The sequence below is a fragment of the Chrysemys picta genome, chromosome 1, assembly GCF_011386835.1.
Source record: "Chrysemys picta bellii isolate R12L10 chromosome 1, ASM1138683v2, whole genome shotgun sequence".
Taxonomy (NCBI): Eukaryota; Metazoa; Chordata; order Testudines; family Emydidae; genus Chrysemys; species Chrysemys picta.
This window is the reverse complement of record NC_088791.1, coordinates 87403717-87430406: the sequence shown is the minus strand read 5'-3', so window position 1 is coordinate 87430406 and position 26690 is coordinate 87403717. Positions and strand designations below refer to the sequence as shown.

The 26690-nt window shown below is 43.7% G+C and overlaps 1 protein-coding gene across 3 annotated transcripts in view; it reads right to left on the bottom strand.

Annotated features, from left to right (window-relative positions):
- Positions 1–25517, bottom strand: part of ANO4 (anoctamin 4) — a 269643-nt gene extending 244126 nt beyond the window's left edge. Inside the window, exon 1 of one of the 3 annotated variants that reach the window (XM_008178773.4) lies at positions 24852–25517. The gene's annotated coding sequence lies outside the window, so the exon portion shown is untranslated. Of the gene's footprint in view, positions 1–23067; positions 23281–24851 lie in introns of those variants that run through there. The other 2 variants (XM_065561354.1, XM_008178774.4) reach the window with 2 other exon arrangements.
- Between the last annotated feature and the right edge of the window lie 1173 nt (positions 25518–26690).

Genomic DNA, 26690 nt, shown 5'->3' with positions numbered 1-26690 from the left:
ACACATGCTGTAAACTATCTTACTGGTGGCTAAAGCTGCCCCCCTGCTACACCCATGTTTCTCACACTGTAGAAAATATGGGACCCTTGCATGCATAAGGATGGGAAGTTAGGCCGTGATGAGTGGTGCCTAACCTTTCTAGGACTGAAGGCCACAGAAGACTTGACAGGAGACAGGGGGCCACAACTCAATTTTTTAGGGAAAAAAATAGCCACATCAGATTTGGTTCTTACTTATAACTGATCAGTATTTCCGTCTTAATTTGTGGTCCCCAGTATTATAATCACCAATAGCAAATGCTTAGTAGAGACAGAGAATTATTCACAAATTATAAATGGACATAAGAAAATATAAGCATACATGATAACTCAAGTGGCTTCTAATGACTTACAATAACTGATTTCTCTAAGCCATAAAAGAAATTATAGCAACCTCATAAAGTTATGCCATAGTGAATGAACTATAATGTTTGTGTGCCTTATCCAGTGTGAAGTCAATGGGCTTTCTATCTAATCTATCTATCTATATCTAGGGTTATTTGGCCCAGGCAGTAAATGAACACTGCAAAATCTTTATTGCATTTATCCTCACAACACCCCTTTGAGGGAGGGAAGCACTATTATCCTCATTTTAAAGATGGGGAATTGAGGCACAGAGGGTGGGTCTATACAGCAAAGAAAAACTCGGAGCTGGTCCAAGCCATCTGACCCGGGTTCATGGGACTCGGGCTGCGGGGCTGTTTCATTGCTGTGTAGACTTCCAGGATCAGGCTGGAGCCCAAGCTATGGGCCCCTCCCACCCCATAGGGTCCTAGAGCCTGAGGTCCTAATCCTTCCAAGTTTAGTTACAGAGCCTTAACAAAAATTCATGAGTTAATCCTCACAACTCCTTTATGAAATGGGTGAGTCTTATTATCCACAATTTACAACAGGGAAGACACACAGACAGAAGTAAAATGGCTTACCCAAGGTCACAGCGCCATCAGTGTCACCCCTGGAGCCTTGAATTCCTGGATTCTATCCCTAATTCCATGTTCAGCCCACTGCTGTCTCAGACAACACTTGTACTTTTCATCATGATGATGATGATGATGATGGGCGATCACTCATTACCGAGTCTGATCATCTTCCATGGGAGTTATAGGTCCTCAGGTGGCTAATAAGGCCAATCCTTGAACCACAAGTTCTATTGCAATGAAGGTAGATGTTTTCAGACTCAGCAGGAGGCTGTTGACCATGACTGGAAGTCAGTCTCTCCTTCCTTCTGCACCTCTTGTCCTCTTCAGCTTGTCGGTGAGCAAGTTCAAAATGCAAGGGACCATCACGTAGGCATTAACTCCATCTTAAGCGATCCTGGGCAAGTGTCTCCCAAGTATCAATGTCAATATTACACTTTTTTAGACTGTCCTTCAGTAAGTCCTTATAACGCTTCCATTGTCCACCCACATTATGGTACCCTTCTTTCAGCTGAGAGAACAGGACCTGTTTCGGGAGGCAATGGTCTGGTACCTGGACAAGGTGACCAGTCCAGTGGAATTGCTGATGGATGATCATTGCCTTGATACTGGTGGTCTTTGCCTCTTCCAGGACACTAATAATGGTGCGCCTGTCTTCCCATTTGATCTTCAGAATCTTACAAAGGCAGCGTTGATGGTGCCTCTCAAAGACTTTCAAGTGGTGTCTATAGGTTATCCAAGTTTCGGACTCATACAACAGTGTTGGGAGAATAACGGCTTGATAAACAAGAAGCTTGGTGCCTGTTTTAATGTCATGATCTTCAAAAAACCTGTGCCGTAAATGAGAAAAAGCTACACTGGCACAGCTCAGGCGATGTTGAATTTCTTTATCAATATCTGCCTTGGATGAAAGATGACTTCCAAGGTAGAGGAAATGATCAACATTCTCCAGTGCCACTCCATTGATTTTGATAGTTGGGGCATCTAATACCTCATTTGGAGAGGGCTGATAGAGCATTTTAGTCTTCTTGATATTAAGAGTGAGACCAAGACATGCATAAGCATCGGCAAACACATTCAAGATAGTCTGAAGATCTTTCTCAGAGTTTTTATGAACACATCTGAATAATGTTCCCCATCTCTTCCCAATTCCCAGTACTCTCCCCAATCATAAGCATCCTTTGCTGTAGTTAGACGATACATCATTAATAGCAAAAATGGTAAAATTGCTGTTGGCGAGTTCTGTACATGAAGATTTACTTGAAAAATCTTTTACTGTCATCAATGACTATGTAAACTAGGCAGTTTTTGAATGGCTGTAATTCATAAACATGAACATTTAAGAACTCAAAGGATACATGGTGGGCCTCAGAAATGTTCAACTACCTTCTTACAAAAGGAGAACCACAGATGGCACAAAATCAGCTACCAGAGAAAAGTTTAAATGAGAAGGGAAGGACTATGAGAAAGTCCATAGCCCAAAAAAGCATTTCACCACTGCTTCCTGCACAAATGTAAGAGCTGAGACTTCTAATTGCCCAGATCCCTAGTATACATGCAGGGTACAGACTAAAACTTGGAATTTATCTGTTTTAGATATATAGTGTTTTACATTTTCTAACCACTGTACAAACCTTAACTAAAAAAAGAACAGGAGTACTTGTGGCACCTTAGAGACTAACAAATTTATTAGAGCATAAGCTTTCGTGGACTACAGCCCACTTCTTTGGATGCATATAGAGTGGAATAAATATTGAGGAGATATATATACACACATACAGAGAGCATAAACAGGTGGGAGTTGTCTTACCAACTCTGAGAGGCCAATTAAGTAAGAGAAAAAAACTTTTGAAGTGATAATCAAGATAGCCCAGTACAGACAGTTTGATAAGAAGTGTGAGAATACTTACAAGGGGAGATAGATTCAATGTTTGTAATGGCTCAGCCATTCCCAGTCCTTATTCAATCCTGAGTTGATTGTGTCTAGTTTGCATATCAATTCCAGCTCAGCAGTCTCTCGTTGGAGTCTGTTTTTGAAGTTTTTCTGTTGTAATATAGCCACCTGCAGGTCTGTCATTGAATGACCAGACAGGTTAAAGTGTTCTCCCACTGTTTTTTGAGTATTATGATTCCTGATGTCAGATTTGTGTCCATTAATTCTTTTGCGGAGAGACTGTCCGGTTTGGCCAATGTACATGGCAGAGGGGCATTGCTGGCACATGATGGCATATATCACATTGGTAGATGTGCAGGTGAACGAGCCCCTGATGGTATGGCTGATGTGATTAGGTCCTATGATTATGTCACTTGAATAGATATGTGGACAGAGTTGGCATCGGGCTTTGTTACAAGGATAGGTTCCTGGGTCAGTGGTTTTGTTCAGTGATGTGTGGTTGCTGGTGAGTATTTGCTTTAGGTTGGTTGTCTGTAAGCGAGGACAGGTCTGTCTCCCAAGATCTGTGAGAGTAAAGGATCATCTTTCAGGATAGGTTGTAGATCTCTGATGATGCGCTGGAGAGGTTTTAGTTGGGGGCTGAAGGTGACAGCTAGTGGTGTTCTGTTATTTTCTTTGTTGGGCCTGTCTTGTAGGAGGTGACTTCTGGGTACTCGTCTGGCTCTGTCAATCTGTTTTTTCACTTCAGCAGGTGGGTATTGTAGTTTTAAGAATGCTTGATAGAGATCTTGTAGGTGCTTGTCTCTATCTGAGGGATTGGAGCAAATGCGGTTATATCAGAGTTTGGCTGTAGACAATGGATCGTGTGGTGTGTCCTGGATGGAAGCTGGAGGCATGTAGGTAAGTGTAGCGGTCAGTAGGTTTCCGGTATAGGGTGGTATTTATGTGACCATCGCTTATTAGCACAGTAGTGTCCAGGAAATGGACCGCTTGTGTGGATTGATCTAGACTGAGGTTGATGGTGGGATGGAAATTATTGAAATCATGGTGAAATTCCTCAAGGGCTTCTTTTCCATGGGTCCAGATGATGAAGGTGTCATCAATGTAGCGCAAGTAGAGTAGGGGCGTTAGGGGACGAGAGCTAAGGAAGCGTTGTTCTAAGTCAGCCATAAAAATGTTGGCATATTGTGGGGCCATGCGGGTACCCATAGCAGTGCCGCTGACTTGAAGGTATATATTGTCCCCAAATGTGAAATAGTTGTGGGTGAGGACAAAATCACAAAGTTCAGCCACCAGATTAGCTGTGACATTATCGGGGATACTGTTCCTGATAGCTTGTAGTCCATCTTTGTGTGGAATATTGGTGTAGAGGGCTTCTACGTCCATAGTGGCCAGGATGGTGTTTTCTGGAAGATCACCAACGGATTGTAGTTTCCTCAGGAAGTCAGTGGTGTCTCGAAGATAGCTGGGAGTGCTGGTAGCGTAGGGTCTGAGGAGAGAGTCCACATAACCAGACAAGCCTGATGTTAGGGTGCCAATGCCTGAGATGATGGGGCGTCCAGGATTTCCAGGTTTATGGATCTTGGGTAGCAAATAGAATACCCCTGGTCAGGGTTCTAGGCATGTGTCTGTACAGATTGTTCCTGTGCTTTGTCAGGGAGTTTTTTTAGCAGATGGTGTAGTTTCTTTAGGTAATCCTCAGTGGGATCAGAGGATAATGGCCTGTAGAATGTGGTGTTAGAGAGCTGTCTAGCAGCCTCTTGGTCATATTCCAATTTATTCATGATGACGACAGCACCTCCTTTGTCAGCCTTTTTGTCACTCTTCAAAAGACTTTGTGAGATAGATAAGGATTATTATTTCCATTTTACAAATGAGGATACAGACAGTGGGAGGTTATGTGGCTTTTCCAAAGTGCTCAGAAATCACCAGCACAGTCAGGATTAGAACAATACAAAAGGACGTCTTTCTCACCATTTTATTTGGGCTGGCAACTCTCCTGTAATAGCAGATTACCCTGAAGCAATGATTTTCTCAGCCACCTCCATTACTTTGAGTTTATATCACCATTCAGTGTATTATTTGTGTCTCTGTGTTATGTGTCTAAATTAGTCTGTCAATATCTCAAGACCGGAATATCTTATTATATTTACAGCTCTAAGCACACATTATTATTTGGTGCTCAAATAATAAAGTAATGCAAGTAAAATGAGCCTGGGGTGGGGCGGTGGAGCTGGAACCACATCTTTCAAACAATACTTCAGACAAGAAATGACCCTACTGTGGGCAGAGCCTAGCCACTCTCAGACAGCAAGTGCTACACTCTGCAACCCTAACTCCTATTGTTGAGCACTTACGGGAGCAACCCCACTGAATTCAATGAGACTGTCCGCATTTGTAAGTACTCACCAAGGCTGCACAGTCTAGCCCTAGGTGTGTCTGGACTCTGGAGATCTCCACAATAGCTATACGTTTATCTGTGGGTCTGTCTACACAGCGGCTGAGAGATGTAATTCCTGGCTCAGGTAGGCTTACAGGTGCTAGCTCTGCTCAAGCTAGCACTCTAAAAATAGCAGTGTGGCTGCAGCAGCACAGGTGGCAGCTAGGACTAGCCACCGGAGTACAATCCTGCCTGAGCCCCTGGGAACACACTCAAGCCACTAGCCCACCCTTGCTATTGCAGCCACACTTCTAATTTTAGCACACTGGCTCAAACAAAGCTAGTACATGTACGCTTACCCATGTACGCCTACCCAGAGCTAGTGCATCTATGCCTACCCACATACATCTACCCGGGAATTATAGCTGCCAGCTGCTGTGTAGGGATACCCTATGTGTCTGGCCATGGCTCCGTGAGAGGTGGAGACTTTGAATATCACCTTCTGAAGCATGAATATGAAATTTCATGTTTGTCTGTCTAGAGAATTATTTTTAAAAAAATTCATGGGTCTCTAATTCCTGTCAAGTTGTATTATAATCACACTTTTTTCATGACTTAAACAGGTGTTTGAGTGGGAACAGCCGTAATATTTTTTTTAAATGGTTTAAAAATAGTGAAATAATAATACTAGTGATAGGGGTGATTCAGTTTTGGATACACAATTTGCGACACCTTATAGGTGCACTTACCCTGCCCGAACGAAACAACCTGGAGTGTATGCCGATCCCACAGTGCTGGTGACTAATGTTGAAGGATGACTCCTCCTGCTATACACACATCACTGATAGTCTGGAACTGCAATGCAAAGTGCCTATCCCTGCTCCTCTCACAGTTGTCTTTGTGCTCTCCCTGATCCCGTGGAAGGATCTGGGGCACCAACTTTTCTCATTGCTCTCTTTAGGCTCGTAGAGGAGTCTGCTGCTACCCCAGTGCCATCCCTGTCCCCAGGGACTAATCTCTAACAGTCATGAGCTCCTTGCTTTACCTGCTTCTGATGCCATTGGGGCCACAAGGAGGCATTCCGATGGGAGAAAAGCTCCCCATTTACCCAGCTAAGCTACCCCCTCCCTGCTGCCTCTGCCTCCTCTGGCTCTACAGAAGGGAGCCTGGGGATTGAAGAATCACTGCCCCAAAAGCACCCTCCCTCTTGGTCCCTGGCCCTATAAACTGAACTAAGGGTTGGAAACCTTCTTCCCTTCTGCATGTGAATGACATGGTGGGGAGCCTTCAGACCCCTCTGCTTTACTTCATCTAGTTGAGGAGAGATTCAGCCTCTAGGTCCTTTGCTGTCCCTGGACCTGGTGAAGGAACTGTTCAGCTCACCCTGTTCACTACCTGCTTCCTCCTCCTTTCTCCTGTCTCTGTCTAGGGCCCTGGGAGAATGAAAAGGGAATGCATTGGTTCAGTGCACAGGTTCACAGTTGAAGGGAATCACCAGCATGACTTCTTGTCTCTTTTCCTCCCCCGTTCCATGCAGAGACCTGGGGTGGGCAGGGGGAAGACACCTTTTTGAGCTCAGTGCAGGGGCAAAGACATTTTCCCACTGGCCCCCTGTCTTCTCCATACCTTCATGAAGGGATTCTGGAGTAGTTGGGAAAGCAGAAGGGTGGGGGAAACACGTGCCCCTTGGTTCAGGGCAGGGAGTGATGACAGACCATTCCAACTGATACCCTTGCTGGCTCCTCCTGAGTCCTGGGCTGTGTGGAAGACAGTTACCCATTACCCCATTCCATCTCCTATCATTTGTTCCCCTCTCCCAGCCTTGCTCCTGACATCCCTGGCACTGTTAACTGCTACAGTAGAGAGCAGACCAATAAAAGGAGATATTTTTTATAAGGTGTACTGTCAGCCTGTGTAGAGCTCACTGCTGGATGAGGGTCACCAAGACAAATGGCTCAACAGAATTTTTAAATAGACTGGATCATTTTATGACCATTTAATTACATTTGCTACTATGCAAGCTATGACAATGTTACCAAGGAAACCAGACCTCAGACTTCAGAGGATTACACTGATCGCCTGAAGGGGTCAAGGAAGGGATCACCTTCCCACATGTCCCAACAGTACAGAATTGGCTAGATGCATTATGAGGGTTATTCATCTTCCTCTGTTAGCATTAAATACTGGCCACTGCCAAAGTCGAGATACTACACTAGCTGGATCAATGTTCTGAATTAACACACCACTTCCTATATATTGTAATGGTAATATTCTATATATTGCTCTAGCAGTGCACTTCCTAGATATTGTAATAGTAAAACATTGCCTAGTTTAATCTCGTTTATTGGTTTGATTATCTCAACTCTACCATTGGATTCTTGTCTTTTTTGTTTAAAGAGCCATTGCTAAACTGAAATCACACTTAGGCCTGCAATGTGTTTACTCACTATTGTTCTAAGTAACACCTTAGATTATTGAAAATGAAAGAGATTAGAGGGGAAAATAATATCTCCTGTCTTTTTTGGTTTGTTTCCTGTTTGTATTCAAGAGTGCTTTGTGTATAGTCAGTTTCACTAATGTGAAGAGAGCCTTTTTGACTTTGAAGTCTTCTGCACTAGCCCTGCTCTGTGAGCTCCTGTATACATTTCTCTCAGAGCTCTAGTGTTGCTATTATCTTGAATTTGTTTGCATTCAAGGATTTTTTTGAATTTATGACTATATAAAGTATTAAAGTGTATACATTTAAATGCAAGTCTTATGGGGAAATGTCCCTTCCATATCCCAAGCACAATCCAGGAAGGACCCTAAGGGATGAGGCTGGAGTCAGAGTGAATTCTTGGGCAACCAAGTGGAAGAGATCGTGGGAGAACTCCAACACTCCTCAGAGCTTTGTGAGCCATCCTTCCTTCTTGCTTACAATTTCAAGAAGTTCCAAAGCATTCACACAATGAGCAAAGTAGTACAAGCTTCCCTACCTAATGTGCCTCAACTGTAGGCAGGAGGGAACTAATAGCTAGGGTTTGTCCTTATGATTGTCACTTCTTAAGCTCTCTGCATGGCAGCAATTCTCAGCTGTTTTTGTGCTCTTAGGGCCCTAGGCTATTCCTATTTATGTCAGGAATAAAGCCAGAGCAGTTTGAGAATCAGGGACTTGTAACCATCTCCATTACTCCCCTACCTTCCATTTTGATGCAAGAGAAAATCTGCCTCAGTATTTTAAATTAGTCAAAAGGACTAGTATATATTGATATGCCCAATGAAGTCAATTATATATCTAACGGAGACAGCAGGGATCAGCATGCATTTTAGCACTAGGCGTTATTCATACAGGGAATTTTTGCACACTCATGCCTAAGTTCATCTTCATCAGTCTAACAGCAGGCACTGATTAAGCATAAAGCAGTACCTGCAATATTTTTCTCAATACGTATTATGTACCGAAGAAGACTATAGCAACAACAGAGCCATAAATACAATCAATGTTTGAATAAATTTAAGAAAACAACTGACATTATAAAATTAAGCTGGAAGGCAAAGACAAACCTGCTCCTACTGGAGGCTCACCAGACTCAAGATATGGATTAAATCTTGTGGACATCCCTGATTCTTTTTTCAAAGGTGTACTGGCTTGGCAGTGGATAAGGCAGTACAGCTAGAATGGACGCCACACTGCTGATACAAAACACACTGTCAATATAGTTTACTGCAGGGAATTTCACATAAACCTGCTGATCTGTAGAACTCACTCTTTAAAAATAAATAAAACTTGAGCTCAATAAGCTTTTGGTTGTGATTTGTACGAGAGTGATGCAGAGATGTTCCTCTAACTCACTTTCTAATATAAGTAAAGGTTCTTTGGGGAAAGAAAAAATCTACAATTAGATTTTAAATATTCAGGATTCTTAGTTAACAGGGTTTCAGAATCAATCCTGTTTATTAAACACTGGTTCGTCACCAAAGTCCCTCTTCTGAACCTCACTCCCACATTCCACCCTAAGCAGTATATTCAAATTAGCTAACCTAATTACAGAAAACCAAGCATACAGACAGATAATTAAAGTAAATTTGTTTACTTAACGTCTATATTGAGAGTAATTTTCACCAGAAATCAAAAGTTTGAATCTGCAGAGCACCCATTAAGTGAGCTTTATCTCCGTTGTACACATGAGGAATCTGAGGTAGAGATGTTAAGGCCTTGTCTATGTTGGGAATTGGCCCTGATTTCAGCCATGGGTCTAGTTGTACCAGTGGATACCCTCAGCACAGACAAGGAAACTTGCCCTGGAGCAGCTACAATGATGGTTGAAATTGTGTCGAATGCCCAATGGAGTAGACAAGGCCTAAGTGACTTGCCCAAAGGCCAGGCAGCAAATCAGGATCAGAACTTAGGAATCCTAACCTCTAATTGCTATGGTCAGGCCCTCTCAAGTACAAGGCTGACGTTCCTTCAAAAGTAGTTAAATAATTACAAAACCCACCATCAATTTGTTACAGCTTTTAAAACAAATATATTTCTCTATTGTTCTTTTGATTAATCTTGTCCTGAGTTTCATTGCGATGGCACAGCCAGCTCAAAGAACATTTTCAGCCCATTTTCCTGAAAACATTTGTTTTCAGTAAAATTGATTATAACTCAGATAGTGTTTTAAAAAGGTATCCTGTTCCGTGCTTTGAGACAAATCGGGCTACATACGGCGCTGACAGAAACAGGCTCAACGCCAAGGTGTTCAGTACAATTGCACCAGCTTACTCTGGTGGTAAATTTAGTAGAGTTAGAAAAATCTAGAAATGGGATGCTCTCTGTGGCTAATGTGGAGGCCTTAGCAACTGATTTCTCCAGAGCCCAACTTTTCATAAAAAGATAAAGAAAAGTCCTTATGGTTGTAAAGATAACGAAAGGCGAGCAGAGCGTCAGCCAACTGTGTTGTCTTCACTGAGGCTGAAAACAGACAGCTCCCGTACCGCTGCAGCTGCTCTTAGCTTTGCCATGCAGCAGTAGAGTGAAGGTTCTGTTCAGCTTTCATTGCAGCTATTCACAATCCTCTAGGCAACAGTGAAACGGACCCAAATCAGATCCACTTCCTGCCATTGTTACTACTTGACAAAAATTCTGAGCAGCAGCAAAGGCCGGATTTGGAATTATTCATGGGAGAGAAGGACCCAAAAATAGTCCTCCAGCAGAGAGACAGTAGAAGAGACGCTCCCTACCCCTGGGAAGAGTGAGAAGGCTGAAGACCTCTTGTTCTAGTGATCAGGAGGCACTAGAGTAGGGAGGAGACAGAAGGTACTTTTTCTTGTCAAGGAAGTGGAGGTGGGTGACAAGTTTGTCAGGCAGACATCCTACGAATAAGAGCTCCCAACCTAAGGGCTCGGTTATTCAATATGGTGCTGCCATGGGATCTTGCAGGTAGGACTCCTGGACTTTTTTATCTAGCTCTGCCTTGTAAGGGGATAGTTAAAACTTTTCACACTCTGATTATCTAATTACCTCTCGCTGGGATTTTTAACAAACATCTCAGTGAGGAAGTTTGTGACAGTAAAGGTAGGGTTACCATATTTTCGTTTTAAAAAAGGAGGACACTCCACGGGGCCCTGGCCCCGCTCCAATTCTGCCCCTTCCCCGTCCCAGCCCCACCCCTTCCCCAAAGTCCCCGCCCCAACTCTGCCCCCTCCCCTGAACGCTCCACCCCCTGCTCCTCCCCCCCCCCTGCTTCCCGCGAATCAAATGTTCGTGGGAAGCCTGAAACAGGGAGGCAGCAGGTAAGCTGGGGCTGGGGTGGGGTGTGGTGCGGCCCAGTTCGGCCCCCCTGGACGAGTGGCTCACTCTAGCGGCCGGCCGGCCCAGGCCAAGAGGCCCCGGCCCTGGCCCCGGCCGAGCACCGCCGGCCCCGGCTCTGGCCCCGGCTCCGGCCGAGCACTGCTGGCCCCGGCCCCCAGCCGAGCACCGCTGGTGCTGGCCCCGGCCCCCGGCCGAGCACCGCCAGCCCCGGCCCCGCACCGCTGGGCCCTCCCTCCCTATTTTCCCAGACATGTCCGACTTTTTGGGATTTCCTCCCGGACAGGGATTTGAGGCCCAAAAAGCCGGACATGTCCGGGAAAATCCGGATGTATGGTAACCCTAAGTAAAGGTTGTAGTGCCCTGCTTGAGTATCATTATTTCATTTTGTTGTCCTTAGTAAGTGGCAGCCACAGGTCATCACCAACCGTTAAGATTTATTTATTTATTTTAAGACTATGACAATGTCTCACTATTTCTTATGACCCGAGTGAGAGGCTTAGGAAGAAAATGTCAGATGGGGAGAACGGAAGTCCTCTGAATTTGGATGGGGAATGTACCTAGAACTCAGCTCTTCCAGAATTCCAATAATGTTCCTCTCATTAATTTACAAGTACCCATTAGCCTACATCCGATGAAGTGGGTTTTAGCCCACGAAAGCTTATGCCCAAATAAATGTGTTAGTCTCTAAGGTGCCACAAGTACTCCTGTTCTTTTTGCTGATACAGACTAACACGGCTGCTACTCTGAAACCAAGTATCCATTAGTTTGTGGCCAGCCTGAGCCTTTTCTTTCATTTCTTTATAACGCCTTCTGTTAATGATGTTTTTGTGACATTTGCATTGTGTGGCAGCTGTGGTGTTTTTAAACTTTGCATTATTTTCGTCCACATCTGACTCACTGTTTTACTTAAGTAAGGCTCTAACTCTCTAGATAGATTTAATAATAACATTTTTCAAATACTTTGAGGGCTTTATAGAAGGAGGACTGATGGCTATTAATCGCTCTCTTTTCCTATTGGTTTGCCCATAAATTTTTATTTTCAAGGCTGACTGTGATAAAATTAATAAATATACCGTAATTTTTTTTACAAAAACAGTTCATCCAGCTATTCAGTCCAAGCCTTGTTGTGGATAATATTGACACTTTGCCCATGAGAAATAGATCTCAGTAGAATAACAAGCTTCCACACAGGCTTCCTGCATTTTACACTGTGCCTATCCAGTGCTTGTCCTCTCCGCTAAGACTGTCAGATAACAAGGTTCCCAACTGCGCATAGTGGTTTTTTTGTGATGTGGACTTTAGTTCACTAGGCATCTTTCACCTACATGAAACTAATTTGCTAAAAGATAGCAACAGCTTCTCACTTGAGCTGGGTTCTAGCCAGTGACTCAGAGGTGGAAAGCTCAAAAGCAATAATAATTATAGATCTGGCCTTGGTGTTTTGTTTGTTTATTTGTAATTTCCCTAATGCTATAATTTAAGTAAGGATTCTTCAGTAATTTCCTTGTAGTAATCCAGATATTAAAGATCTATTGTAGCTCACTAGTTTAGAGATTACTAAAATAGACTCCTCACATCAATTTTGAGTAGCTCTTTGATAGGATTTATATTGTCCTATGCTAATCCCCTGATAAATGTATCACACAAACTACATGACTCCTGAACATGTATTTGAAGTCTGATACCTGGGTACTTTATGCCTGTGGATGGATGTCTATGACCAGTTTTCATTGACAAATTAATCTTTTTATTTGTCCAGGGTCCTTACACTGGCTCTTAAAGAAATATAAATCCATTGGTACAACAAACTATTCTTTATTATCTCACAACTCAATAACATTTAAGCATAGTGTTATTAACCTCTAATAATTTATTTTTAAGTACAATATTCAGAGTAAGAAAAAGTATGCTCCCAAACTTGAGAGAAAATAGGTACATTAAAAAGGCCATTTGAGAGATTCATACCAGTGAATGATGCGTTTCATTGCCCTGTTTATTTTCTCCTCCTGTTCTTGTCTCTGTGATTTTTCCATGCTGATTCTATGCATCCCAATTCATCAAGTCACAACCCTCTCTTCATTCAAACTCTCTAAAAACTCACTTCTTCCAAAATGCCTATAGAAAGCAAATGCATAATTTAAAAAATCCCTAGGTCATGATCTCCCAGCTTTCTGTATCTTTCAGACCGTAAACCCTTCTGTGTGTGGACTATCCTTTTTATGTATTGTACAGCACTGAGCTAAGGGCCAGACTGTGATACATTTACTCCAATTTAGTTGCCCTTTATTCCATTAGTGGCCCCATTGGCTTCAGTGGGACTATTTATGGAGTAAAGCAATATTCAGTGAAAGGGTATCAGAATCTGGCCTTCATTTATTGTCAACAGCTATAAATTATCCTTTGAAATGAGGGTGAAAAAATATGGAACAATCTGCCTGCCTGCTGTGCTTCCCTCTAGCCCCTTGATTCCCCAGACCTGTCCTAAAACCCAACTCAAACATCACTTCATCTGTGGTGTCTACAACCAGTGAACTGTTGAGCACATTCCAATTTGTTATTACCAATCATTCACACGTCATCTTATTGTCATTATTCATTTATACTGCAGGAGCATCTAAAGATCTCAATCAGGAATCAGGGTCCCATTGCGCCTGGCACTGTACATACATATAACAAAAGGACAGTCCCTGTCCCAAAGAGCTTACAGTCTTAGTACAAGACACAGGTGGATAGAACCAGCAGAAGAGGGGAGCACAAGGTGAGACAGTTATGATTAGTGTAATAAGCAGTGATCACATCACTTCAGCTGCCTAACTTATCTCCTGGCCTCACCTACTTATTCCTTATTATTGTGAACTTTGCAAGACTTTTACATTATTAACACTTTCCAATACTAAATTGTATTTCACAAAAAAGCTATAATTGATCTGGTGAAGATTTGATAACAATTTTATGCCACATGAGAGTTAGACACTTTGGATTTAAACTTCTTTGAACACTTATTCTAAGGTCAACTGAGGAGATATCAGTCTATACTGTTGCAAATTCTAATTGAAGAGATTTTGTTGGCTATATATACCTGCTGCATCTGCCTGAACTGGGAAATACCCTGCAGTAGGGGCAGGATGAAAACAGACAGCATGCATTTTTATTCATAACTGATTTCCTGACAAACTGCGGCACTAGATTCTGTTCCACTCTTTCATTACGGATTTTCAATCACTCCAACTTCTAGTGATATTCTTTATACAAGATCAGACGATCTGCAGTGTCTCTTTCATTCCCTCATTAATTGAAGAACCTGCCTCTGAATTATCTCATCTCACTTTGTGTCTGAACATACTCAGCAAAACTGAAACACTAAAACCAGAAAGATTAAAATTGTAAAATGTGTGGCGCATATGCCACCTCTTGGGGTAGAATTCTGTTAGTGTGTCACATTTCCTGCTAACAGGAAATCTCACATTTCTAGGCTTGCACAGAATTTGACCTTTTCCATATGTACCGCAAGTTGTAGCATAGCCCATTTTCACGGATGAACTAAGAGTGCCTTGACATTGAAATGAAATGGTCTCAGCTGGAGGTCAGGGATGCTATACATGTAAGGCCCAGTCCGACTCCAATTGAAAACTCTTCTTTTCTTTAGTGAAACAAGATCAGACTCTTACTAACTAATAACTACCAATGTACAATAATCTATCCGGCACTCTTGGTCGCTGCTGTTCTTAGAGCTCCTCCACACAACGTGGCTGCCTCAACTTCTCAGCATTTCTTCAAGACAGAAGACATTTTAAAACAAAATTACATATCAAAATACTTAAATCATACATTCTAATATTACAGCTCCTTGAGGGGGCTCCCTGTTCCTTCAGTAATAACCATACCCGGAGCTATGAAATGCCTCTTTGCCTTTGCCCACAGGGCAATTTTTCCACTATGTCCTTACTAGTTTTCGACAAGACCTCTGCATTATTGAGTGCACAAGATGGATGCTGCTCAGGGAATAAATCAAGGTCATGCAGTGAAGGAGGCTGCTGTTTGTAGGGCCCCTGCCTCGTATGTTGCAGAAGTTGGAAGGGGTGCTGAGAATGAGGCAGGAGGCAGGAAGAGAAAGGAGAGTCCCAGGGTTGAGGCATTTGAATGCCACCCTGGAGAAGTGGGATCTATCCCTGACTCTGCCCTAGAGTTCCTACATGATGCTGGGCAAGTCACACAAAGCAAACTTTTCAGGTGTGGCCACAAACTATGTGTTCCTGATTTTCTGAGTGTCCAACTTGAGACACTACAGGCCAGATTAGCTGCGGTGCTGGACATTCTCACCTGCTACTGAAGTCAAAGCAAGCTCTGCTCTAATTATCTAAATGCTAGAGGTAATCCTTGAGGTAATATGGCACTAGAATGGGACTTAGAATGGGGGAGGCATGGTAAGGGAGTGGGGCTGTGAGCTCCAGCGGCCGCGCGGCATCCTTACACAGCAGCATGGTAAGAGGGCTGGGCCGGGGCTGGGCCAGGGCTGGGAGGAGGGGTTGGATAAGGGGCAGGGAGCAGTTGGAGGGGACAGAGGCTCTGGGGGGAGGGCGGTCAGGGGACAGAGAACGGGGTGGGGGAGGGGTTGGGTAGGCATGGGAGTTCCGGGGGTCTGTCGGGGTTGTGGTGCATGGGGTCGGGGCAGTCAGGGGACAGGGAGCGGGCTGAGGTGGGTAGGGGTTGGGGTCCTGGGGGGCAGTTAGGGTGGGGGTCTCGGGAGGGGGTGGTCAGGGGACAGGGAGCGGGGGGTTGATAGGTTGTGGGTTCTGAGGGGGACAGTCGGGGACAGGACGTGGGTTGGGGTCGGATGGGGGGGAGCGAGACAGGCACGTGGGGCTTGTACTCACCGCGTGGTTCCCTACCGGGTCTGTGGTGGTGGGGGGTGGTCTTCACTCACTCCAGGTGAAGTACCTGCTGCCAAAATGCCGCCGAAAACCCAAAGCGAGGGAAGACACCTCCTCACCGCCGTCTAAGTGCCACCGAGGACCTGGTAGGGAACCAGTTCTTAGGATTTTGGGAGCTCATCACTGATATCACCCCTTCTGGAACAGGTGGACTCATTTCTTGACCATTTCAAAGAAGCCATCAATTCTTCTTGCTCATATCTGATGGCCCATGAGGCCCACACCACTGAAGCTGCCCTGCATTTCCTCATGCAGAGTTCACAGACTGTCTCAGCTTATGCAGCCCACCTCTAGCATCTGCATCCGCCAACACCGCCTGGAATGAGGCAGTAGAGTTTGATCACTTTCCTCCAGGGCTGAGCACCACCATAGAGGACAAGCTGGCTCAGGTCAACCCCCCTGGTGAGTTGTCATCCTACATCAAGCTCTGTATCTCAGTAGAAAACAGGCTGCTTGAGCAATGCCTGGAGAAGAGGACTTACACTGGACCCCAGCCTAGTACCACAACCTCCTGAACATGCATTCTGCCCAGTCCCAGACCAGAGCTCATGAAAATCCACACCACTCAAAGACACCTCACAGACTGAGAGAGAGCCCCAGTGCTGGACTGGCCACTCTATCTGTACTGTGGAGGGTGTGGCCACTTTGCTTCAGGGTGCCGCCACACATTCAGCCCGGCCATGGTACCAGTAAATGACCTTGTCCAGCCTCGATAGAGGGGTCATGGCTGGACATAACAAGGGGATCAGGGTCCCCAAACAGACCCCCTCTACGATCCGCATGTGCTAGGGTTGCCAGGTATCCAGTTTTTGAACGGACAGTCCAGTCAAAAGGGGACCTGTACTGTGTCCAGTCAGATGTTCTGACCAGACACCAAAAGTCCAGTTACCACAGGCAGGTCGGGGAGGGAAGGTGCCAGATCATCAACCAGCACCAGCCCTTGCTCTGGCGGGACTGCCTCCTACCTGCATCTCGTGGGCAGGCAGCAGGCTCTGTGTTAGGGGCTGCAGCTCCTGTCCCAGCCCTGGAGCAGAGGGAGCCCAGCTTGGGGAGGTGAGGGGGAGGGAGATGGAGAGGATTGAGCAAAGAGGAAGAGAGAGGGGAAAGAGCAATTAGCTACAGAGGAAGGGTAGAAGAGGAGCAGGGGGTAGGGCCTCGAGGGAAGAGGTGGAGGAGGAGCAGGGCATTGGGGGAAGAGGCAGAGCAGGAGGTTCCCGTGCTCCTGCTGTAGTGTCCAGTTTTCAGAAATTAGAAAGTTGGCAACCCTAGGATGTGCCCTAGCACTAGCAGATCCCCATCAACCCCACTTGCAAGTCCAGTTCTGGGGCCGGCCCCAGTCACATCCAAAGTAAACTGCACCTTGTTTGCACTCTGCCTTTTTCTGGACACTGGAGACCCAACTGGCCTTTGAATAACTGAAGGCGGCCCTCACTTCAACACCCATGTTAATGCACCCAGACCATCCAAGCCTTTCATCATGGAGACAGACAGGGTCGCTTATGCAGGATAGCTTGTGCTATCACAATAGCAGGGGGCTGCAACTGCAAGCCAGGCATGCTGTCCCACAAAAGGGAGTCCCTCTCAGCGGATAAAGACTATAACGCTGGCAGATCAGGTGCCAATTCATGCCAAGTTCCCCCCGTCTCAACTAAACACTGACAGATTCAAAGCTGAAATCTGTCTGGCTCACTTGTGGGTTAATATTGATAGAATAGATCAGGGGTGAGCAAACTTTTTGGCCTGAGGGCCACACCTGGGTATTGAAATTGTATGGCGGGCAATGAATGCTCATGAAATTGGGGGTTGGGGTGCAAGAGGGGGTGAGGGCTCTGGCTGGGGGTGCAGGCTCTGGGGTGGGGCTGGGGATGAGGGGTTTAGGGTTGCATGAGGGTGCTCCGAGTTGGGACTGAGGGGTTGTGAGGGCGGATGGGGGATTAGAGCTGGGGCAGGAGGTTCAGGCCCGGGACTGGGTCAGGGGTGCAGGCTCCGGGCAGCACTTACCTCAAGCAGCTCCCAGAAGCAGCGACATGTCCCCTCTCCGGCTCCTAAGCGGAGGCATGGCCAGGCAACTCTATGCGCTGCCCCACCCACAGGCGCCGCCCCTGCAGCTCCCATTGGCCGCAGAAAATGTTTGGACTCTATCGAAAGCTAGTGAGCTGCGTGCATTAATCTTACTTGGAATATCTGTATTCCATATTGTAATGTAATATTTGAGCAGCTGTAGTGTGAGCCTCTGACTGTATGAATCACCAAATCACCACACAGGAGAGGGACATTAATTGGTATGAAGAGCTGCTCTTCTACAGAAATAGTATGCTCCTCCCAAAACAAAGGCTATGGTTGTATTTTACACCTGGAAACTCTCTACATCTGGATTGAGAAATCATCAACAAAAGAACTAAAGACTCTTATTGTTGTTCTGCTCTTCTCCTTATGAAGATGAGTCATGCAAGTGGACTCCTCAGTTTTCAGCTGAGAGCCCATGGCAGGAAGGGGATAAAAACCCCAAACAAATGGAACTAAGAAGCTCTATGTTGCTGGGACTCTGGGGGGACGGGCAAGGAGTTTCCTAGACAAAACCAAGAGATCCCCAGCTGCTTAGCCAAGGTTAACCCTAAAAGATAAATAGAGTTGCTGATTATAGAAGCCTCTGTTACCCTTTAAAACCTAAGACTAAAACATTTGTGTTTCTATATTTGCTTGCTTTAACCTTGTAAATAACTCTCTAATTTCCTTTTCCTATTTAGTAAATATTCATATAGTTTATTATAGGATTGGCTACAAGTGTTATCTTTGGTGTGAAATCTAAGATGCAAATGACATAGGGTAAGTGACTCGAACTTTGAGACTAGGAGTAACCTGGTGGCTGAACTTTGTGACTTTGTCCTCACCCACAACTATTTCACATTTGGGGACAATATATACCTTCAAGTCAGCAGCACTACTATGGGTACCCGCATGGCCCCACAGTTTACCAACATTTTTATGGCTGACTTAGAACAATGCTTCCTCAGCTCTCGTCCCCTAACACCCTACTCTACTTGTGCTACATTGATGACATCGTCATCATCTGGACCCATGGAAAAGAAGCCCTTGAGGAATTCCACCATTATTTCAACAATTTCCATCCCACCATCAATCTCAGCCTGGACCAGTCCACACAAAAGATCCACTTCCTAGACACTACAGTGCTAATAAGTGATGGTCACATAAACACCACCCTAGACCGGAAACCTACTGACCGCTATACTTACCTACATGCCTCCAGCTTTCATCCAGACCACATCACACGATCCATTGTCTACAGCCACGCTCTAAGATACAACTGCATTTGCTCCAATCCCTCAAACACCTACAAGATCTCTATCAAGCATTCTTAAAACTACACTACCCACCTGCTGAAGTGAAGGAACAGATTGACAGAGCCAGAAGAGTACCCAGAAGTCACCTACTGGAGGACAGAACAAAGAAAGTAACAGAATGCCACTAGCTGTCACCTTCAGCCCCCAACTAAAACCTTTCCAGAGCATCATCAAGGATCTACAACCTATCCTGAAGGACAATCTCTCACTCTCACATCTTGAGAGACAGGCCCCCAAACTGGAGCAAATACTCACCAGCAACCACACACCACACAACAAAAATACTAACCCAGGAACCTATCCTTGCAACAAAGCCCATTGCCAACTCTGTCCACATACCTATTCAAGGGACACCATCGTAGGACCTAATCACATCAGCCACACCATCAGGGGCTCATTCACCTGCACATCTACCAATGTGATATATGCCATCATTTGCCAGCAATGCCCCTCTGCCATGTACATTGGCCAAACCAGACAGTCTCTACGCAAAAAAATAAATGGACCCAAATCAGATGTCAAGAATTATAATATTCAAAAACCAGTCAGAGAACACTTCAACCTCCCTGGATACTCAATTACAGACCGTTAAGTCACAATTCTTCAACAACAAAACTTCAAAACCAGACTCCAACAAGAAACTGCAGAACTGAAATTAATTTGCAAACTGGACACCATTAAATTAGGCTTGAATAAAGACTGGGAGTGGATGGGTCATTACACAAACTAAAAACTATTTCCCCATGCTAATTTTCCCCCTACTGTTACTCACACCTACTTGTCAACTGTTTGAAACGGGCAATCCTGATTAACACTACAAAAGTTTTTTTTCTCCTGCTGATTATAGCCCACCTTAATTGATTAGTCTCGTTAGAGTTGGTATGGCAGCCCCCATTTTTTCATGTTCTCTGTATATATATATATATCTTCCTACTGTATTTTCCACTGCATGCATCTGACGAAGTGGGTTTTAGCCCACGAAAGCTTATGCCCAAATAAATTTGTTAGTCTCTAAGGTCCCACTTCACCAACTGCCATCATTGAGTTGCCCCTCTAGTTGCTGTTGGGGACAAGATATGGCTGTCCACACAACATACGGACCCTTCCTATCCCTCCTGAAAACTCAACTGCTGGTACCTTGGTCCCTTTCTGGTCATTCAACAAAATAACCTGGTCACCTTCTGTCTCCAGTTGCTCCCTAGGATGCAAGTGAACTCGGTATTTCATGTCTTCCTTTAATGAAACACACACCCAATTGCCTCCCCGGATGAAAACAACCTCATTGCCCCTCTTGTCATGGTGCAGAGACAAAAGGAGTATCTCGAAGGCAAATTTTTGATTCCAAGATCTTTCAGAAAAAGGTCCTATACCTGGTTGACTGGGAGGGAGGGGTATGGCCTGGAGGAATGCTGGTGGGAACTGGCTATTGACATCCAAGCTCCTGACATGCTCCATGAATTTCATCAATCCAGTCCTGACAAACCTGGCCAAAGACACCTGGGAGATGCTCTTGAAGAGGGGGTAGTATGAGGTAAGCCCTCAACTACAGCCTGCGATGACTTATCCCTCGGCAGAACCAGCGATGACTCATCCTTCAGGGGTACAGCAGCAGCCAATTCATGAGCAAGGACGGGGTCAGAGGACCCCCCAGGACAGCTATTAAATCCCACAGGAAGAGCAGCAAGCCAGTCTGTGCAATGTCATCACATGGCTGGACACTCTCCCTCACAGTGTTATGGCCTACCCCAACTTTCAGCCTGCCCCTGTTCCTGCCATAGGCTTCCAGCCTGCTCTCACTAGCTATCCACCTTCTGCATTAATTTAAAAGTGAAAATGACTCAATTTAAATTTCCCATAGAGTTTCATATTCACAAAACCCAAATCAAATACACCTATAGATTAAGAGATTGCTTTAATAGTTTGCCCTAGCCGAATAGGCATGGGGCCAAATTTTGCTCTGTTTCACCAATATAAAATCTGGAGTAACTCCATTGGCTTGAATAGAGTTACTCCAGATTTACATGAGTGTAATTGAGACCTGAATTTGGTCTGTGGTCAGGTTTGCCTAATAAATTATGGGAGAGTAGTTTAAAGTGTATGAATGTCCGCTACAGGACAGGATCATAATTGATAACACTGAAACATTTGGAGTTTATGTTTCACAGGAGAGAAAAGCCAGTACTGTGTATAACAGAAAAAGAAAAGGCAATATATTTGCAGCTGAAAAGGATGTGATTAAATATATAGCAAGAAAACAGAAAAAGTTACATGGAAATCAAGTGAGCTATTTGTAAATGAAGTTCTTCGGTATGTTAAATATTTGCTATAAATGTGTAGGACTGAGTATTTGTATAGTCTTAGGTGAGTATAAACCTTTAAAGAACCTGGTCCCACGGCCAAATCAAGATGAAGAATGCACATTAAATATATATAGAAAAAATAATGCAGACTTCATCAGGCCAATGGGTGTTTTTAGCTCACTAAGGAACAGGGCTTTTTTTTTTTTTTCTTTTTCCCCCTGCAGTTGTTTTCTATGCAGACTTCAGACATTCTGCAAAGGAATTAACATGACACCATGCTGTGAGACAGGGAAGTACTATGTGCGCAGCCCCAAATCAGAGCATTCCTTCACAGGATTTATGAGAATTCAAAAGCATTCATACTTATGAAGACAATGTTATGTTAGCAATTTCCCCCTCATCCTTAGCCCCCATATTTTTTCTATCATTATATTTTACACCCCGATCCTGCAGTGGGATTTGCTAACACAGACTACTGACAGAGAGCCACAGTTTGTTGATTTCAGTGGGACAGAGCATAGACATAAGGGTCGACACTATCACATTCTATTGCAAGATTCAGCTCTGAATATTGAGGAACTAAGTTATGATCAAGAAAATTTGATAATTTCTTCTCCCTCTCCCCAACATGGAAAACTTTTTAGAAAAAGATAAGTGGGAACACATAGCCTGATGTAGTTTTGGCTTTTCAACTATTTTTCATTGCACTGGTAAGACATGGTTTTGTGTCTAGTTTTTAAGAAATAATTTAAAAAATGGCAAGAAATTCATTTTTCAAATATATGTCATTTTTGAGAGAAGGCCTAGTTAGCTGTTTGCTGTGAGAAATTGTTTCGGGGAGTGGGAAAAAATGTGGTTTTGTTATAATCTTTTTTAAAGTATGTATGGTATTATGTGTTATTTTTTAACTCTAATCTTTAAAAGTTTTCAAATTCAGCTGCCTTGAATCAGTTACCCAGACTTGTGCAAGCATTTTTACAAATTATTATGTACATATTTTAAATAAAGTTTACAAAAATATTACAGGGAACAAAACAGAATGTATGGATATAGTTTTACACACACACACACACACAATTATTTGTTATAGTCAGTCAATACTGTATGTCAACAGTGATCTGAATCTACTCTGTCAAAAGAAATGTCAGAACTTGCTAGCACTGGAGACAATAGTTCCATGTGTGCATTAGGAAGACTCCTGCTGGTTTCAAAAACACACAGTTACTTCTACATTTTAATTACAGTCACCAGAAATTAATAAAATACAATGAAAATAAACCAAATAGCCTCTATTACCCACGTCAAAAAACACAATAATCCCCATGCATTTGAAAGCACAGAATGTTTTTGGTACCATGCAGCACCCAAGCACTTTAGAAGTGCTTTGCTAAAACGTTTTGAAAGGACAAAACCTTTCTCTGTACTGCACAGGTGTCTTAGTAGAGAAAGATAACAGACATCTTTACCTCCCAGAGATACAGCAGCAGGGCAAAATCCCAAACCTAGGACTCAGCAGAACTCCAGCACTCAACAGCACATTAGGGTGGGAGACAGGAAACGGTATTGCACCAACCGGTGCATCACCCTCTCAAGATGTCATGGTCTGCAGGCTAGGGAGCCTACACAGACCTCAACAGTCTGTCTTCTGCAACACATACTAACTGTTGGTGCACGCTGCTCTGTTTCCGTGCAGCTACCCACACATAGAGGTATGTATACGGCCCCATCACCATAGTATCTAGCACCTCCTGCAACTACCGCGCAAACAGCGAGCCCTGCCTACTCCTATCAATAAAGCCAGGATTGGGCCCAAAGTGTTGAAAAGAGATCCAGGTAGTTATATGGCAATATTTAAAGTTTTCACTCACTTTGGAGGAGAAAGATAAACATCTACAGTTTACTCAAATAAAACACATTCACAGGCTACATCACTAACAAAAGATTTCTTTATTAAGGAATCCATAATTTATTACACATTCAACAATGAAAACTGATTTCCAGGCAGCAACATCTCTCTAGTTTACCTCGATAAGAGAAAATTCCGAGTTAAAAAAAACTCTGTCCTTATCCTGCCTCAGTGAACAAAAGAGACTGCAGCATATCTGTATGTTGCCTTGCTTGTAGGTAGCTGTGCAAGGACTTATATCAGCCTGTAACGAGCTTGAACTCGTTGTATCCTATCCCGTCAGTGGACCACCGATGATTTAGCGAAGTGTTTATTATTCTTACACTGTATAATGGCAATGCATAGATAATCCACATTATGGATTCACAATATGAAATACATTTAGTCATAAGAAATATTTGCATACTATGGCTTCCTGATACCAAATATGCTGTAAAAATATTCTTTAAAAAAGATACCAGTTTGCCTTTGTGCTGTCATCATTGTAATCCTCAGTGGCTCAACCTCTTTTTAGAAACAAATACCTACAGGACATATTTTCTGTTATGGACTAAATAATAACCTTCCTATTTTTTATTTTTAAAATCAGAGTTGTTAACATAGCATGAAGCAAGCTAATGGTTTCTGTTACTGTAACTTAAAGGCATTTTTTCCTCTGAAGAGTTATAAAAGCACTTTAAAAGGTGAAGAATTTAGAATCACACAGATTACAGATGGAAAGACCTGGTAGGTCATTTAGTCAGTCCCCGTCCCCCCCGACCCCCCAGCCCAGCCAGAGTAGGTTTGTAGGATTCAGCTTAGAGTTAATTTTACCAAACAACTTGCAGATGCCTGAAGAGAAGGGTTTATACTGGAAATACTGACAGAACCTTCCTTAACTATGGTGATGATAGCAATCATTGGCACAATCCACATGTGTGCACCACACTTAAAGCTGAAGAATTACAGAGTTTTCTAGATGGCTAGACAAGTGCAGGCTTTTTTGTCCTTCCAGTATTGTGGTGCAGACCTTTATCAAATCTGTAATTTCATTCAGTTACACAGAATGCCTGTAACCTTGCTGCCGCTTACAACCATGAACACGTTCCCATGCCGCCTGTTTCAAGGACAAAGAGATAGAGCTCAGATTTCAACCGGTATTTAAAAGCTCAGGCTTTTAGGAGAAAAATAAAGAAAAAGTTTTATTTTAGTTGGCTAAAACCACTGCAATATGAAGCAGATGAAAATGAGCACTAGATACTGAATGAAGGTCACTAGGCTTAGCTGAGCACGGAAGGGGAGGGAGAGAGGGAGAGAGCACTGCAGCAGAGAAGCTATGCTCAGCCAATACACGCTGGCACTTACCATCAAAATAGAAAGATCCAAAGAGAATCAGATTAAGGATCCTTTTTATATATCTTCAGTAGAAAGACATCCAAATAAAGCTCCGACTACAGCTGTCCAGACTCGGGCAAGATAGTGTGATGTTATACATAAAATACTAATATATAACCGGTAAGTCCTTTCATAGCCTTCCAAAACCTGTAAGCAGTTTGTACTGTATAAGCTATGTTAAGAAGTCTGAAGAAAATTGCTACATAGCTCTGCAGTTAAAACAGACTGTTGTATTTCCTCAGTCACTCAGGCTGCTCTGTTTTCATCTTCATAGTCTCGCAATTACTTGCATCCTAGAGGTGGCCTGGGGGTGGGGAAAATAGAATTCTCTTCCAAGTGGAAAGGAATCGAGAGACCGCATCAATATTCTTAATCAGTCATTGCAAACAACCAATCAGAAGAGCTTGAGCTGTGTCAGCATGACAGTTGACCAAAGCACTGACAGCAGAACACTGAGGCAAACCTCACATTCCACTGCTTATACAAGAACACTCACAGGGTAATCTGCTTCTTAACCCCAGTGTGGTTTTATTTTCACCTACACAAATAAATTGACTGCACGTGCTGTGGCTTCCCTTCAAAGGATAAAGCATGAAAGGTACCCAAAATGAGGTCTTCGCATTGCTGTTCAGATACACTAGCTTCTAGGTCTCTGCAGTCATACTAAAGCCAAGACAAATAAATAAACAAACAAAAAACACAGAATAAAAGTTTGAGACTTAATTTGCCCCTATCTTCTAGTATTGTTAACCCAAAGTCTGCTAGCCACTATCTATTATGTGTACAGGAGAAGCACTGAAAATTGCCACCTCTTCAAAGATTTATTTTATTTTACCCTAAAAAGGAAAGCATACTAAAGACTTAAAAGCAGGGATTTTGTTGCTGGCAATTAGCCTTGTGAAAATCAGTACAGTTTTCAACATGATATTATTGGACCTACACAGTAGCAGATCTATATGGCTGTATACGCAAAAGTTTCATCAATTAAAATTATTGTTGGATTAAATATTTTGGTGCATATGGTGTGTATCCTACTACAGAAAGACTTGAGGAAATTTGTAGTAGAGATGTACAGGTTTGGAAATATGCACTTTTATGGAGTTTATTTAAAAAAATTGAGAGCCTACCTAATCTGTGGATTTAAGTATTCCACCGGCAGGGGAAATTGCTCCTAGTCCTACTGCATGGTTTAGTTCACACTGGGGACTGGATCTTGGGTTCTATATGGACCTGAATCTGAAATGTAAATCTGAATACTCCCCAAATGGACATATTTTGCAATTAAAAATTATTCTAGATTTTAATGTCCTTTAAAAAATTGTCAAGGATGGATTTTTACCATACCATGAAATGGATTAGAATAATTTCAAAGAGACTGTTTAGGTGTTCGTAACACTGCATAGTGGGGAGAGGGAAAGCTCAAATATTCTGAGGAAGCCAGAATTAATGCAGGTCCAAAACATCATATCCACAGGTTGTCCTAAAAGAAAGGTCAACAATGGTCAGGGACCCATGGCTGAACCCAGACCCATCTCATTGCCCTCAGCTGAGTCAGTAATGATCCTGACCTCCTGATTGGCTGAAGATGCCAGTAAGTACCTTCTTTAATCCTGCAGCAGCCCAGGGTCCCTGGCTGCTCAATACCATTCCACACCCGCAGCTGTGTTTCTGGTCCTGCTCTCTGCTCCTTTTGCTCTCAGCTCCTTCCTTGCTCCAGGCACTTGCTCCTGCCTCCTGCTCCTTGTTCCCTCTCCCTGGCTTCTGGTTCCTGGTTTCCGCTCTGACTCTGGACTCCTGATTCCTGGCTCT